This window comes from Rattus norvegicus, chromosome 13 (assembly GCF_036323735.1).
Source record: "Rattus norvegicus strain BN/NHsdMcwi chromosome 13, GRCr8, whole genome shotgun sequence".
NCBI lineage: Eukaryota > Metazoa > Chordata > Mammalia > Rodentia > Muridae > Rattus > Rattus norvegicus.
This window is the reverse complement of record NC_086031.1, coordinates 94,583,084-94,597,802: the sequence shown is the minus strand read 5'-3', so window position 1 is coordinate 94,597,802 and position 14,719 is coordinate 94,583,084. Positions and strand designations below refer to the sequence as shown.

The 14,719-nt window shown below is 47.4% G+C and overlaps 1 long non-coding RNA gene across 2 annotated transcripts; it reads right to left on the bottom strand.

The window, feature by feature from the left end:
* Positions 1-10,988: 10,988 nt before the first annotated feature.
* Positions 10,989-14,448, bottom strand: LOC120096326 (uncharacterized). 2 transcript variants are annotated; one of them, XR_005492675.2, is made up of 3 exons: positions 13,909-14,378; positions 13,324-13,659; positions 10,989-11,647 (listed from the first exon to the last, which is right to left on the bottom strand). It is a non-coding gene; the product is annotated as an uncharacterized LOC120096326 (long non-coding RNA). The 2 variants fall into 2 exon arrangements; XR_010057110.1 differs by having other exon boundaries at positions 13,324-14,448.
* Between the last annotated feature and the right edge of the window lie 271 nt (positions 14,449-14,719).

Below are 14,719 nucleotides of genomic sequence, written 5' to 3'. Positions count from 1 at the left end.
AAGACTTATCTTCCAGGTGGCTAGGAGGAGGGTCTCAAAGCCCACACTCAGTGACACACCTACTCCAACAAGGCCACACCTATTAGTGCCTCTGCCCAGGCCAAACATATTCAAACCACCACACCCATTTTAACCTTAACTGCCGTTTGAAAGATCCACCTTTCTGTTGTAATCTCATTCTGAGGCACTGAAATGAGGACTTGACCATGTGATCACGCCACAGCGGGAAGGCTCAGAGACATAAGAGCAATAAATGATGCTGCATACGCCTCTCAGACCTTTAAAACATGTAAAATAATAGTACCTTTGTGTGGGCCGGAGAGGTGGCTCAGAGATTTAAGAGCACTGACTGCTCTTCCAGAGGTCCTGAGTTCAATTCCCAGCAACCACATGGTGGCTCACAACCATCTGTAATGAGGTCTGGTACCCTCTTCTGGCCTGCAGGCGTCCATGCAGGCAGAAAGCTGTATGACATATACATAATAAATATTAAATAGTACCTTTGTAATAATGGCGAAGACTGTCAAATACATAGAGGAAAACACGAAGAAACATGTATATGATCTGGAGGGAAAAAACGCAGAACAGTGCTGAGAAAAAAAATAAAACCTGAAAAATTGGAGAGAACATGTCTATAGATTAGAGGACTCAATCTTCTTTTTGTTAAAAGATTTATTTATTTTAAGTATGTGTATACACCATCGCTGTCTTCAGACACACCAGAAGGGGGCATCAGATCCCATTACAAATTGTTGCAAGCCACTGCTAGGTTGCTGGGATTTGAACTCAGGACCTTTGGAAGAGCAGTCAGTGCTCAGCATTTAGCTAAGCTATCTCCCCAGCCCAACTCAATATCCCTGATGTCAGTTCATCTCAAATTTACTAACAGATACAGTGTAAGCACAGTATCCCAGTAGTTTGTTCTGTTTTACTTTGTTTCATAAGCGTCACAGGGAAACACCAGAATTTAGAAGAGACAGACCGCTTTGACAAAGAAGAAACTAGAAAAACTGACATCACCTGCTGTCAAGAGTTACTTTAAAACTCGGGGATGGAGCGGTAGCTCAGCGGTTAGGAGCACTGGCTGCTCTTCCGGAGGATCTGGGTTCGACTACCGGCACCCACAGGGTGGTTCACAACCACCTTTGACTCTAGTTCCACGGAATCCAAAACCCCTCTGGCCTCCACAGGCACTGTGCATGTGTGAATACACACACATTTAGGCAAAACGCCCATACATGTATAATAAAGTAGAAAAAAAATCTTTAAATATAAAAACATGAAACTTCCGTGAGAGCACGTAGAAGGCTAGCTCAGCTGGTGAAGTGTCTAGCAGGCACAAACTGGGTTTGAACTCTAGAGTCACATAAACTAGGGATGGTGGCTTGTGGCTGTAATGCACTGCACTGTAGCAGGATCAGAGATTCAAGCTCACATTCTACTACATAGCAAGTTCAAGGCTAGCCTCTTATACTTGAGAGCTTGTCTCGAAAAGCAGAAAAATCTCTGAGATTTTGGGTAAACAAATCTCTCTCTCTCTCTCTGGTGTGTGTGTGTGTGTGTGTGTGTGTGTGTGTGTGTGTGTGTGTGTGTGCCTATGTGTGGTATGTAGATGTCCTATGGATGGATGGATAGATGTACACATGTGCATTTGGAGGTCAAGGGTCAATACAGATCTTTCTTTCTTCCTTATTTTTTTCAGACAAGGTCTCTCATGACCCTGGTTTGGCTAGACTGGTTGGTCAGTGAGTTTCATGATTCACCTCCTTCCATGTCCCGCCCCGCCTCCAGTACTAGAATTAAAAGTTCAAGTCAGCACTCCTGGCTCAGTACACGAGTGCCGGGGATCTGAACCCAGGCTGTGTGCTTGAGCGGCAAGCACTTTGCCGCTGAAAACACACAGAAGTGGGCATGTGGTACATAGTTATAGTCTCGGCTAGCAGAAGGCAGAGGCTGAAGGATCTCAAGTTCAAGTCCGGCCCGGGCTATATGTCAAGTCACTGTCATAAACAAAAGAAAGAAAGAACATGCACATAAAAGAACAATAACTTCTAAGAGTTACTGAAAACAAGAAAAGGGTCTGGGGAATGCGAGTCAGTGCAGGAGGACTTGCTTGGCAGGCGAAAGGCTCTGGGCTCACTCTCCAGGACTGGTAAAAAATAAAAAATAGATAGATTAAAAAAAACCAAATACATATGCAAAAATATGCATAGCAGCTTTATTTGAATTGAGAAAAAATGTACTATCTAGATGGCAGTGAATGGGTATGTGCTGGGTGATGCCGCTTGGCCACTGCTCTTGGGGGAGAAGAGAGGACTCTTGGCCATCGCAGAATTCAGAAAGCTTTAAATATCTAAGCTGGCCGGAAGAAATCAGGCGAGGAGGAGAATGCCGCGGCAGAAGAGGCCGGGACTGAAGGAGAAGTAACTAGCCAGCAAGGAGATGAATTCAGGTTAGAGTAGAGGAGGATCACCCGGAAGGTCTAGGAAAGAGACAACCACTCAGGTAGCTGAACTCAGTCTGGAATGAAGATACCGAGAAGAGGTCGCTAACTACATAGAAGACACAGAATGGGTTAAATACGTTATGAGCTGGTTGGGGGATGAGCCAAAGCTTGCGGCCTCAGCATTATGAATAATTAGTCTCAGAGTCATCATTCCAGAAGCTTGGGCTAGGAAGGGAAAACAGAATTTTTTTTTTTTTTAACACCCACCTGTCTAGGGTGGTACCGCCCACAGTGGGCTGGGCCCTCCTACCTCCATTAGCAATCAAGAAAATACCTCCCATACATGCCCACAGGCCAATCTGATAGAGGAAAGTTATTTTTCCTTCTCAGTGTGCCAAGTTGACAACCGAGATTAGCCATCGTGAATATTACGTCATTTATTGATATTTTCACTGTTTTTTCGTGGGCTAACACCATGTCAGTATTTCACTTCAAACGCAAGTCTGTTACTTGTGACACCGTTGAGATCCCTATCTTTGTCCTCTACCAGGGCTTTTCCAAGGCTAGGACCCTAGTTTAATTACCTCTCCACACTTAGACTTTTGCTCCACACTGAATAGGTCTATACATGCTTGTTAAATTGAGAAACAAAACCTAATCGGGCCATCAGCGGCTATGCAGAACAACCAAGGAACCAGCACACCGGGGAAGGAGCTGGCTCGCCAGCGGCAGAGAGCAGGAAGAATGTTTCACCACCACGGCACAGCCAGGGCAAAGGTCTCATCTGCCTTTCCCCTGCTCCACAACCCTTGCTTTCTGAAACCTCATGGGCCCAAGCCATGACTGAGGCCAAGTTTTGTCCCTAAGGGAGATTACCCCAGGAACTCCCAGGCCTGGGCCAGAAGCAGCAGAGCAGTTTTGCTTTGTCCTTTCTCTCAGTCCTGTCCCCAGGATTCTTATTTGGTTCACTTTCCCCCTTGATCTGGGGATGACGGCAAGAAAGCATTTGTTTGGGTGGGGCCACTGTTGAGTGCGAACCGTGTGTCGGAACCTGGGTCAGTACAGAGAATACAGTCTCTGCCCTCCGGTCTAATGGGGGCACAAGCACATCCAGAACATACCAGGCCCACTTTTCAGCCAGTGCTGAGCAGGTAGAAGTGGGCAGAGCTTCCACAGAGGCTACCACAGGCGCTTCTTGCTGGTCTAGCTTGTGTATCCCTGGCAAGAAACCAGAAGTCAGCTTTAGGTCTGTCCAAATGGCAGACCTAAATCGTGTTATAATCCTGCTTCCGAGCATTCTCATGAGGAGCTATGAAACAGTGTGTGTTAAACACTCCAAACATTACGCTTCCTTGAAGAGTAGGACCTTCAACCTTCTAGCCCCAAGTTCTAAAAAAAAAAAGATCTGAGAGTTAATGCTAGTATAAAGCCTGTCTCGTGCACAGCAAGCACCCGGTGGGAGGCTGCTTCTAGAATGAGTTTCTTAGGCTCTCGAGGACTCCTATTCTTAGGCTGGAACCGTTTTACCTCCAGATGGACAGTATTGGTTGAAGGAGATGAACTGTGAGCCTGTCTAGCATTGCTCTCTGTTCTCACGTCTGGGACTCCAAAATATAGCAATCCCTGGACAGTTATACACACATAACTACAGCAGAGATGCCAGTAGGCAACCTACAAGCTCTGCCAAGAGAACATGTGGGCCAGGTTCCCTGCCTGGAGATGCCCGTACTACTGCACCATTCTGCCCATGGTTGACTAGACCATGGTGAACAAAGTTGCCATCCCCAGACTGGCTGGGACCCCGGCACGAAAACACAAGTACAGCTGGGTTTTTCTAATGGAACCTCAGAATCCTTGCCATAGAGACCCAGTGAGGAACACTTGAGGCCCATGGATCCCGAGTAAGAGCTCTAGGGGAGAGGCCAAGAATGAACAAAGGCTATATGGAGAGACAGGAGAATGTGGAACCAATGTGCTGAGTGGAAAGAAACTGCCTGGTTTAAACCATGGCAAGAGAAAGAAAGTCACTCCCATGAGCTGGTAGCATCCCAGATACTGGACCTGTGAGACCTCACATAGTCCTGTGTCTATCCTTGGGTGCTGGCTGTAAACAGCTCTGTTCCACCCAACCCAAGGGTCCACTTTGGCCTCATGAGAGCACACAAACACACACACACACACACACACACACACACACACACACACACACACACGCACACATGCACTAACAGAAAAACATTCATTTAAACACATGCTCATGCACACATAGACATGCTGCCCTTTGCCACTGTGACAGGTGACAGAGTATGAGAGAGAGGAGAGGAGAGGAGAGGAGAGGAGAGGAGAGGAGAGGAGAGAGAGAGAGAGAGAGAGAGAGAGAGAGAGAGAGAGAGAGAACAGCAAACCTTATGCTTCCAGGTTGCTATGAGGAAGAGAGAATTCACTTCCCCTGCCCTGCCCCCATTCCTAGTGCGAAGCCTTTCTGAGCACACCCTACAGCATAATAGTTCATTCTTTATTCATCCGTGTACTCAACATTTATTACATGCACTCCCTGGCATTCTGCACCTCTCTTTGTCTCCTCCATGTTGATACCTAGTGTCATATGCATCTGCAATACCTAGGGTAGAGAAGGCACTTAAGTACTCACCGAAGGGCCAATGTCTGCCCTTCCTACTAATGGGTTTCCTAGGAGCTCCTCTTTCGGTGGGTATTTTAGGGTTATATTAGTCAGCTTTCCTTCATTGTGACTAAATACCTAAATTAGTCAACTTATAAAAACAGTGGTTTGTTATGGTTCGGAGTTTCTGTCCATGGTCTCTTGGTCCTGTGGCTCTGAACCTGACATGGTGCAGTTCATCGTGACATTGTTCATCCAGGGTAGTCAGGGAGCAAAGGATTAAGGAAGTAGGGTCCTACCAACTTCCGACTAGGCCCCTCCTCCTAAAGGTTCCACTGTGTCCAAGTAACAGCCAGCTAGTAACCAAGTGTGATGGTTATTTTGACTGTGGACTTGACACCAGGTATAATCACCTAGAAGGGACCCTGTCTTAGTTAGGGTTTTAATGCTGTGAACAGACACCATGACCAAGGCTTACAGGTTCAGAGATTCAGTCCATTATCATCAAGGCAGGAGCATGGCAACATCCAGGCAGGCATGGTGCAGGAGGAGCTGAGAGTTCTACATCTTCATCTGAAGTCCGCTAGCAGAGTACTGGCTTCCAGGAAGCTAGGATGAGGGTCTTAAAGCCCACGCCCACCAAGACACACCTACTCCAACAGAGCTACACCTCCTAATGGTGCCACTCCCTAGGCCAAGCATATACAAACCACCACAGATCCTCAAGGGGGATCTGTGGTGCCAGAAAGAGAAGCTCAAGGTTACTGGAAATATCTGTGCAGTGAAACCCAAGGTAATTATAGGAATCCTCCATTTCCATGTGCGGATATTGATACAGTTATCTCATTTCCCACTGACTTTCTCAAACATCTGAGCACCAGATCACATAGGTGGGTTGATTTGTTCCAAGTCAAGCACAGAGATCCAAAACCTGGGGCAACCATTCTTTGAGGGAAGGATAATAAACATTATCACCTCTTCCCTGTCTGGAAACAGCTGGACTAGAAGAGATGGACGGAAACAACTGAAGCCCCACTTTGTAGATCTCAGTGTGAATTTACACATTCAAATACCCCTGCTGAAAGATGCCATCAGGACTACACTTTAGTGTAGGGTGTGCCGCTGATGCTAAGGTCCTGTTCTCCAGTTGGTTCTTGATCCATCAATAAAGATGCTAATAGCCAATGAGCTGGGCAGGATAGATGGGACTTCTGGGTTCCCTCAGGCAAGTCAGCAGATTCAGGAGAGAGAGGAGGATTTGGATTTGGGCCTTGCTTTGGAGGAGGAAAAGGTGACCAGGTGTATGAGATCTGTGGAGTAGCCACATCCAGGAGATTAGGAACACATCTAAAGTTGAGGGCAGGTTTAGGGTGCTGAGCTGAGATTAGACATGCCCAGCAATTGAGCCATAAGGCAGGTTGAAAATTAAGTTAATATGCGTGTCTGATCTGCAGATCTGAGGGAACCTGGGCGGGATTGGTAGCAAGGTCCACCTGGAGCTTAACAAGGTGTAACAAAAACTACTCCCAACACTTTAGGCCTAGGCAGATAGCTCAGTTCATTAAGTGCTCACTTCACAGGCATTTGGGGGTGTGCATTTGATCCCCAGAACTCATGTTAAAAAAATAAAAATAAAAAACAAAAAGCAGAAACCATGGTTTTCATTTGTAATCCCAGCACTGGCAAGGCAGCAACAGGTGAGTCTCCGGGTCTGGTTGTCCAGCCAGGGCAACAGGAGCAAGCCATGAGAAGCAAGCCAGTGAGCAGTACTCCTCCATGACCTCTGCACCCACTCCTGCCTCCAGGTTCCTGCCCTATTTGAGTTCCTGTCCTGCCTTCCTTCAGTGATGACCAATGCTGTGGAAGTGTAAGCCAAAGAACCCCTTTCCTTAATGGTGTTTCATCACAGCAATAGTTCCCCTGACTAAGACACCCTGTCATTGACAGAAATCTTAAATGATGGTGGTGTGAGGTGCAGACTTAGCACCCTTCTCTGCATAGCTGTACTTGTGTGACATCTGGGGACCCTGGAGGACAAAAATAAATGTGTGGTACCCATGAAGTTTCTGTGGAGCATTTCCCTCGGGGTTTTGATACGGCAGGCCTGGTTTTGGAAGGGGCTTCAGCAGGAAGTCCAGGAAGAGGAAAGGAAAGCAGGACCTATCATTTCTGGGGTTGGTTCTTTTTGTTTCTGGAGGCGGGCTTTCATGTAGTCCAGGGTGGCAGAGAATCTTCAACTCCCCAGTCTCCTGCTTCTACCTCCCAAGTGTTGGGGTTAGGGGTGGATGCTGCCTGTCCAGGTCCTTTGAGGTTTTTTGGAATGGGAAAGGAAGGTTGTTTCCACCCCAAGTCTTTAAGGACAGAGGTTTGAAATATGTCACCTTGCAACATTCTAACACAATACAGAAGCTACCCCTGGCAGGAAGAGGAAGTTCCTTCTGCCTCCATTTCTCCTTCCCCTCACAGTGAGGTGAAAGCAGAGATTATATCTCTATTGCTTGCAAACTGTTCTCGGGCAATGCTTCAGGTGCTCGTAGCCACTTCCACCAACACAGCCTATGCCCAGTTTATGAGCATCTTGTTTTTAACTCTGGGCGTTATCAATACTGCTCACTTATCCATCAGACCATTCCTGAGTTTTCCAGGCAGAAGAAAAAAGGAAAGAAAAGAAAAGAAAAGGCAATGAAAAGGGGTGGCATTCATCTTCAGAGAACTCACGCACTCAGAAGGGAGCTGAGCTTAAAAGGGATTGCCATTTAGCCTGGTGCATGATCTCAGAGCTAAGTACCAGGGAGTCGCCAGTGTGGGCACATCAGGCCAGGGTTCTCCTGGGCCTTAAAAGATGAAAAGAATTTGGCAGGTGAGAGAAGAAGTCCGATAGCAAGGGCACATTGTGTGCAAGGCTATTTACACAGAGAGGCAGGGACTTGGGTGAGGCTGGAGTACAGGATGAGAGGGGCTCAGAACGTGGGTAGAAAGCATAGAGTGACATTCTTGGACCTGTGGGGAAGTTTATTGGTAGTTATGTGTTCTAGGTTGCTTTTGTTGCTATGGTAAACACCTCAACCAAAGTCAACTGGTTCTGCCCTCTATATAGATTTTCTCCTCCTCTTCTTCCTCTTCTTCCTCTCCCTCCTCTTTCTCTTCCTCCTCCTCCTCCTCCTCTTCTCCCCTCTTTCTGCTTCTCCTCCTTCCACAGGATCTCACTCACTATGTACCCCTGACTGGCCCAGAACTCACAGAAATCCATCTGCCTTTGCCTTTCTCGTGCTGAGATTAGTTGCTTTACTTATTACCTACGCAAATCTCCCTTTATCATGATCTCCAGGCCCCCCAGCAGAAGAGAAGATCTTGGGTTGTCGTTTAAGGTATCTATTTTGCGCCTGGCTTAATGGTACAGGCCTAGACACCCCGCCCCCCAGAACTTGGGGGGAGGATGCAGGACTGTGAGCAGAAGTCTAGTTTGTAGTATCAGACCTGTCTCAAAATGGACAAAAAGGGCAAAATAAATGAACCTTAACTGTGTCTGTTTTGTGCACTAGGGTGTGGTAAGCTAAAACAGGTAGGAGAAGGGCAGGGAGGAGGGGCCGGGGAGGAGCTTCTCCCAGGATGGTCTTCACCCTGCTGAAAGGCCTCATGCTCCTGGAAGAACTCAGAAGATGGAGCCTGACGCTCCTGTTCTTCCTCACCTGGTTCAGAGACCAGCCTCGTCAGCTATTACAGGGCCCCAGGGAAAGCATCCTGAGATGCAGCTTCAGAACAGCACTCCCTCCAGCAGCCCTGGGGCCAGAGACTCTGCTTGAAGCTTCCCATCCAAACCCTCTCACCCCAGGGTGACATGACAACCAGCCCACATCATGTGGAGAATGGAAACCCATCTGGAGGCTGTCTGAATGCCTACATGCCGATGTCAGAAATAAACATCTCTTCCACAGGAAGCAGCCCTGTAAGCAGCAGACCATGAGTGGACCACTCGAGGCATGACAGGTGGTAAGAGGGGAGGAAGGCTGGGCCACCATTTCTCCAGAGACCCCACTGCGTGGCCCCATCCTGTGGATGTACAGAAGAGACCAGGGCAGAGCCCTCGTTTAGACAAAAATCAGAAAGCCATGGTTCTCACTAAGGGGGAGAGGCAGGAAGGTAAAGACCAGCCTTGGCTGCATTGCAAACTCAAGGACATCCTGGGCTACAGGAGACCTTGTCTCAGCAAGAAGGGAAGAGGTGAGAGAGTAAGGAAAAGAGAGCTACCAAGCAGAGTGCTATTTAAACTAACACTCCATACTAAAGCCAAGATAAGAAAAAAAATAAATAATTCCAGTATTTTTTAATTGAATATTTTTTATTTACATTTCAAATGTTATCCCCTTTCCCGGTTTCCCGTCCATAACCTCCCTATTCCATTTCACCTCCCCCTTCTTCTATGAGGTGCTCCCCCACCCATCCACCCACTCCCTCCTGCCTTCCCGCTCTGACATTCCCTACACTGGGAGGGGCAGGGAGTCTAGCTGTGGCAGGACCAAGGGCTTCTCCTCCCTTTGGTGCCCAACAAGGCCATCCTCTACTGCATATGCAGCGGGAGCCATGGGTCTGTCCATGTGTACTCTTTAGATGGTAACTTAGTCCCTGGGAGCTCTGGTTGGTTGGTATTGTCCATTCTTAAGGATTTGATTTGCAACTCAATTCTTAATCCCAAGTCTTTGCCATTAAGTAGTAATAATCTCAAGGTTAGTTATTTAAATGTGTAGAAAGTGCCAGATGCTATTCTCAACACTCTATATCCTGGACATGTATTGAGCATTTCATTATAATGTTAATCCAAGAATTAGACAATATTTTCATCGCCATTTTATAGACCATGAGACTGCAGGATGGGAAGGTTAAATAAGGTAGACTATGGTGATTTACAGGCCCCAGGGTGCATGCCAGGGGCAAGCAAAGAGTTTGCCTAGAGCGCCCGAGGATGTGGGTTCTGCCCTCAGCACAGCAAAACATATATACATAAATAAATTAATAAGTGAGAAGTGAAATGAAGTTCGGCCTGTTCTTAAAAATGGAATAATCATTAAATAATCATCTGAACCCTCACCATAAAAGGACATTGGAAGAGATGATTGCTGAAGCCATTGAGCCATAAATGTCTGTGCACTGTGAATCCTTCATTGCTAGCAAAGAGAAGTTTGATTCTTTTGTTTAAAAAAGGAGTGCCCTCTTTCATATATACAGGGCCAAATTCCTCTAACAGGGATAAAAATGTCAGCAGAATGCTATAATTCAATGAACAGATGCTAACAGTACCCAAATGATCCCACTACCCACTCATTCACCTACCTACCCTCCTATCTGTCCATCTACCCAACACCCACCCACCCATCTACACACCAACCTCCTATCTGTCCACCTACCCAACACCTACCCATTTAAACACCACCCTCCTATTTGTCCACATAACCATTCACCCATCCTCTTATCTGTTCATTCATGCAAGGAATTAAGTTCCTACTGTGGCTGAATTACTCTCAAGGTAAGTTAAAAATGTTACAAGAGACCAATGCCCTTGATCTTGGCCTGAGTAGTTGGGTATCCCAGGTTTCAGATCCTGTCAGCCACGACGTGGCTGCTGTATAATTTGTATTTTAAAGTAGCAAAGCCTTTTCCACTTCTCTGAGATTTAATTCCGAACCTCCGAGTGGTTTCATAACTAGAACACAAGGTTCGCCAACTCCTTATCCCACCTTTAAAGGAAAAGTATTCTCAAGGGCACCCTAGTGTTAACAAACCCGTTTTTATCATAAGGTTACTTAAATGAATACAAACAGAATTGTAAATAAACTGTAGTATGAGAAAGAAATCTTCTGCAAGCACAAAACCAAAATAAATTATAAAATAAGACACCCCCCAACGCCTCTCATTCCCACAGACAAATAGCCTTTAAACTCCTTTTATTGGCAAGTAGTCAAAAAGACATTTTTGTGCCATTACTCAGCATGCCCATGGTTCTCCTATCAAACCTCTGTGGAGATAGACATGAAGCAGGTTCGCTGTACAGAAATGGAAGTTTGGGGCTGAGAGTGTAGCTCAGTGGTAGAGCTCCAATCTAGTATACATGGGCTCCATCTCTAGCACTGTAGGAAGTGAGGGAGGGGGAAGGGATGGAGGGAGGGAGGGAGGGAGGGAGGGAAGGAGGGAGGGAAGGAGGGAGGGAAGAAATCTGAAATGATTGCTGGTGGTACTATTCAGGGAGGTTCTGGAAGCTTTTGGAGGTAGGGTCTAGCTGGTGGAAGTGGGTCACCGAAGGTTATACTTGGTCCGGATTTCTCTCGCTTTCTGATCCTGGTTTGTCTTAACACGAATAGGTTCTCTGCCACAACTGAAACCATGAGCCAAAATAAGCCTTTCCTCTTTGAAGTTCTTTCTGCCAGATGTCATCTCCAGCAAGGCTAGAGCACCTGCGTGGTGAGCGTGATGCCCTCTGATGGTGCCTTTCTTTCCTTTCCAGTCTGTTTCATTTCTTTCCCAAAGGCTGCTCCAATTCTCCAGTTCTCAGCCTGTAGGTCATGACCCCTTTGAGGGTCAAATGGTCACTTAAGACCATCAGAAAACAAGGATGTTTGCATTAGGATTCATATTGGTAGCAAAATTACAGTAACAAAAAATAATCTTATAGTTGGGGGGGGGGAGGGCACCACATGAGGAACTGTGTTAAAGGGTCGCGGCATTTGGAAGGTTGAAAACCACTGAGGTTGATTTCACCACCTTCTAGCCTCAGCCTGAGAAACACCACGCACCGGAAACAGACACTTGGCCCTTGTAGTCTACAGTCCTAACAGAGGTAAATACTCAGGTTTATTGAGAAGAAAGGAAGAGATTATTGGGTAACGTTATTCCATTGTTTTAAAACTGATGGGAACAGTTAGACTCAGAGAGACGGACTGACACACCGCTAAGAGGACTTGTTTGAACTCAGTGGGCCTGGAATTAAAGCCTGTGTTCACTCCTCAGCTGTTGTGGGTAGACCTCACAGGAAGTAGGACCCAAGTACATCACTTAAAAACAAGGACTTCTGAGAAAACAAAGCGAGAAGAGGCAGAGAAAACAACAGAAGGGCGTGAAGACAGAGTGTCAGCCGGAGACAAGTCAGAGGCAAGGGCTATCTGATCTGTGAATTCCACTACCTGTCTGACCTATTGCTTGTGTCTCTTGTTGCAGATGCCAAGCTGGCTAGCCAATGAGCTTCCAGGGATTCTCCTGTCTCCGCCTCTCACCCTCCTGTGGGAGCACTGGGATTACAGACCCATGCAGTGACACACCCAACTTCTCAGGGGCTCTTAGGTACAGCAAGCACTTTCCCTGCTAACCCCTCCCAGCCTCATGCACTCTCTGAGTATTAATAACCCTAGGCTTCTGGTAGCAGGGAGGAGAGAGAATTACCTCCAGGGGGAAGTTGTTCTCATTTAAGCCAGGACCACTTTCCTGAAGAGGGTTGGGTACAAAGCATTAGCAACCACTATCATAGCCACTGGGAGATGAGGTCACCAGCCTTACAAAGGGATCTCGGGTAGGACATAAGGAGACTACACAAATTCACGTGCCAGTGTGGATATACATATTTACTCAGTGATAAAATGAAAACAATAATACGGACCTCAGGGATCATTGGGAAGGGTGAACGAGATGGTGGCAGTGAGTGAGACTGTACCCTGGGCACATTGTAAGCAAATAATTTAAAAAGATGATTAGCTATAGTGAAATTAGTGTTTAGCAATAGGCGGCCATTCGCGCCATTAATGATTATAATTGCATGTTTGTAACAACTGGCAATGGGCCTTACTTTGAAATCTCTGCTAATTAAGTGAATGGACCTGCACGTCCACTTAGCTGCTAAAAGTCCTTGAGGCCTACTCTACCACATCAGCTTGATTTCCCCATTATTCAACCCAGAGACTGTGGCCACCACAGCAGCCCCTGAGACTGAACTCAGAGATTCAGAATGAAATCATCACTCCAGCCCTCAAACAAGCCCAAGAGTGTTGGGGGAAGGGCAGGATGGGAGCTTCTGGGCTGCTTCCCCTGGCTGGGGATCTCTCTTCCAGCCCAGACAGCTGACTAGATTGATTTCCAGGTCACCGTCAGTGCTGAAGTCATTGTTTCCAGGCTCTGAGTCATCGCCCAAGGTAGAGCTTCCCCCAGACCTTCTGTCAGACTGGAGCGTGTCTGCGCCCTACCCCGCTTTGCCCCACAAGTTTGGGCATGAACGTACCTTGGTCCTGCTGGGCTTTTGAACCTCACATGACTCATGGTGTGTGCACTTGAGTGGATACAAAGTGAAGCCAACCGTGCCTGTGGCTAAAGGCAGCCGCTGTGGCATTCTAAAGGACAGTTGTACGCAGACGCACTTGGTGGAAGAATAGAGAGGCTGGGATGCAGAAGTCGGGCCGGTGACATATGTGATGTGTGCCTTCTGCACTGCCTTTCTTGTTCCTAGGAACATTTTCTGTAGCTTGGAGTCCCACAGAGTCTGATCTCTCCCCAGCTTTAAATGCAGGGGTTTTGTTCATTCCGGTGGTTTTTGTTTCTTTAGCATTCCCCGCTTCGTCTAAAAAGAAATCAGAAATAGCCATTGTGGGGGAAAAGGGTAAAAATGGGGGAAGTGAATAACTTGGCTGATTTTGGCCAAAGTGGAGGCTCCAGGGCAACAAGCTAAATTTGGTCAACAATGCGAAGGTTCTGCCTCCCTACAGGAACTGTGCGTGCTATCCAAACTGGAGGACTGACTCCTGACACAGCTCCAGAGTCACTGCAGACAGAGCCCCAGTGCTCTGCCCTCCCGCCTTCCCTGTCTTACCTTCTCGGGAAACCAAGGGACAAAAAGGAGACTAAGAGGAAGAGAGTTTTGAACAAGTACGCGTGGGAGAAGTTGCCCAAACACATGACCAAACTGAAAAGATAAAGCAGAGCAAATGTGAAGACCCAGTGTGAGGAGAAAGGGGGCAGAGGGGGGGGGGTTTGGGTGAAAGCAGCGTGCCCCTGTGAGGGAATCAGAACTCAGGCAGTGTTGGGATGGAAATCACGCTCAGTCCGGACAAACCGCACCAGGCCAACACGGTTCCACGTGGAGGAGCTTTCTTGGGATGGCGAGGAGCTTTCTTGGGATGGCGGAGACAAGGTGAGGGGGCGGGGCGGGGGGAGGGAGGGAGAAAAGAAAGAAAAAGAGGAAGGGGGCAGGAAAGGTCTGCCTTTCATTTGAAATGTGACAATAACTGCTCCCAAGTGAAGGTGGGAGCTGCACCAAAGGTATGCTGGGAAGGTATGACCATTGCCATGGCAACAGATGAGCAGGTAACCAGGTGACAGTCACTGCTGGAGGTGGAAAGTAGTTCCTGATACCAACAAGCAGAACACCTCTCCCACTCTCCTCAGCGCACAGCTCAGTGAGAACATGGGCCCATCAAGTAGACAGAAAACCCAACTGTGGACACTGTAACAGTTTGAAAGCACGACATCTCCTACCTGCTCCCGTGTTTAGATACTTGGTGCCCGGCTGGCACTCGTGTTTTGGGAGGCCATGGGACCTAGATGGAGGACCGAGTCCCGAAGAGATGGGCTCTGGGGTTGTAGTGGGCATCTTTTCCTTCCTGGGCTCTGTTTTCTAGTCT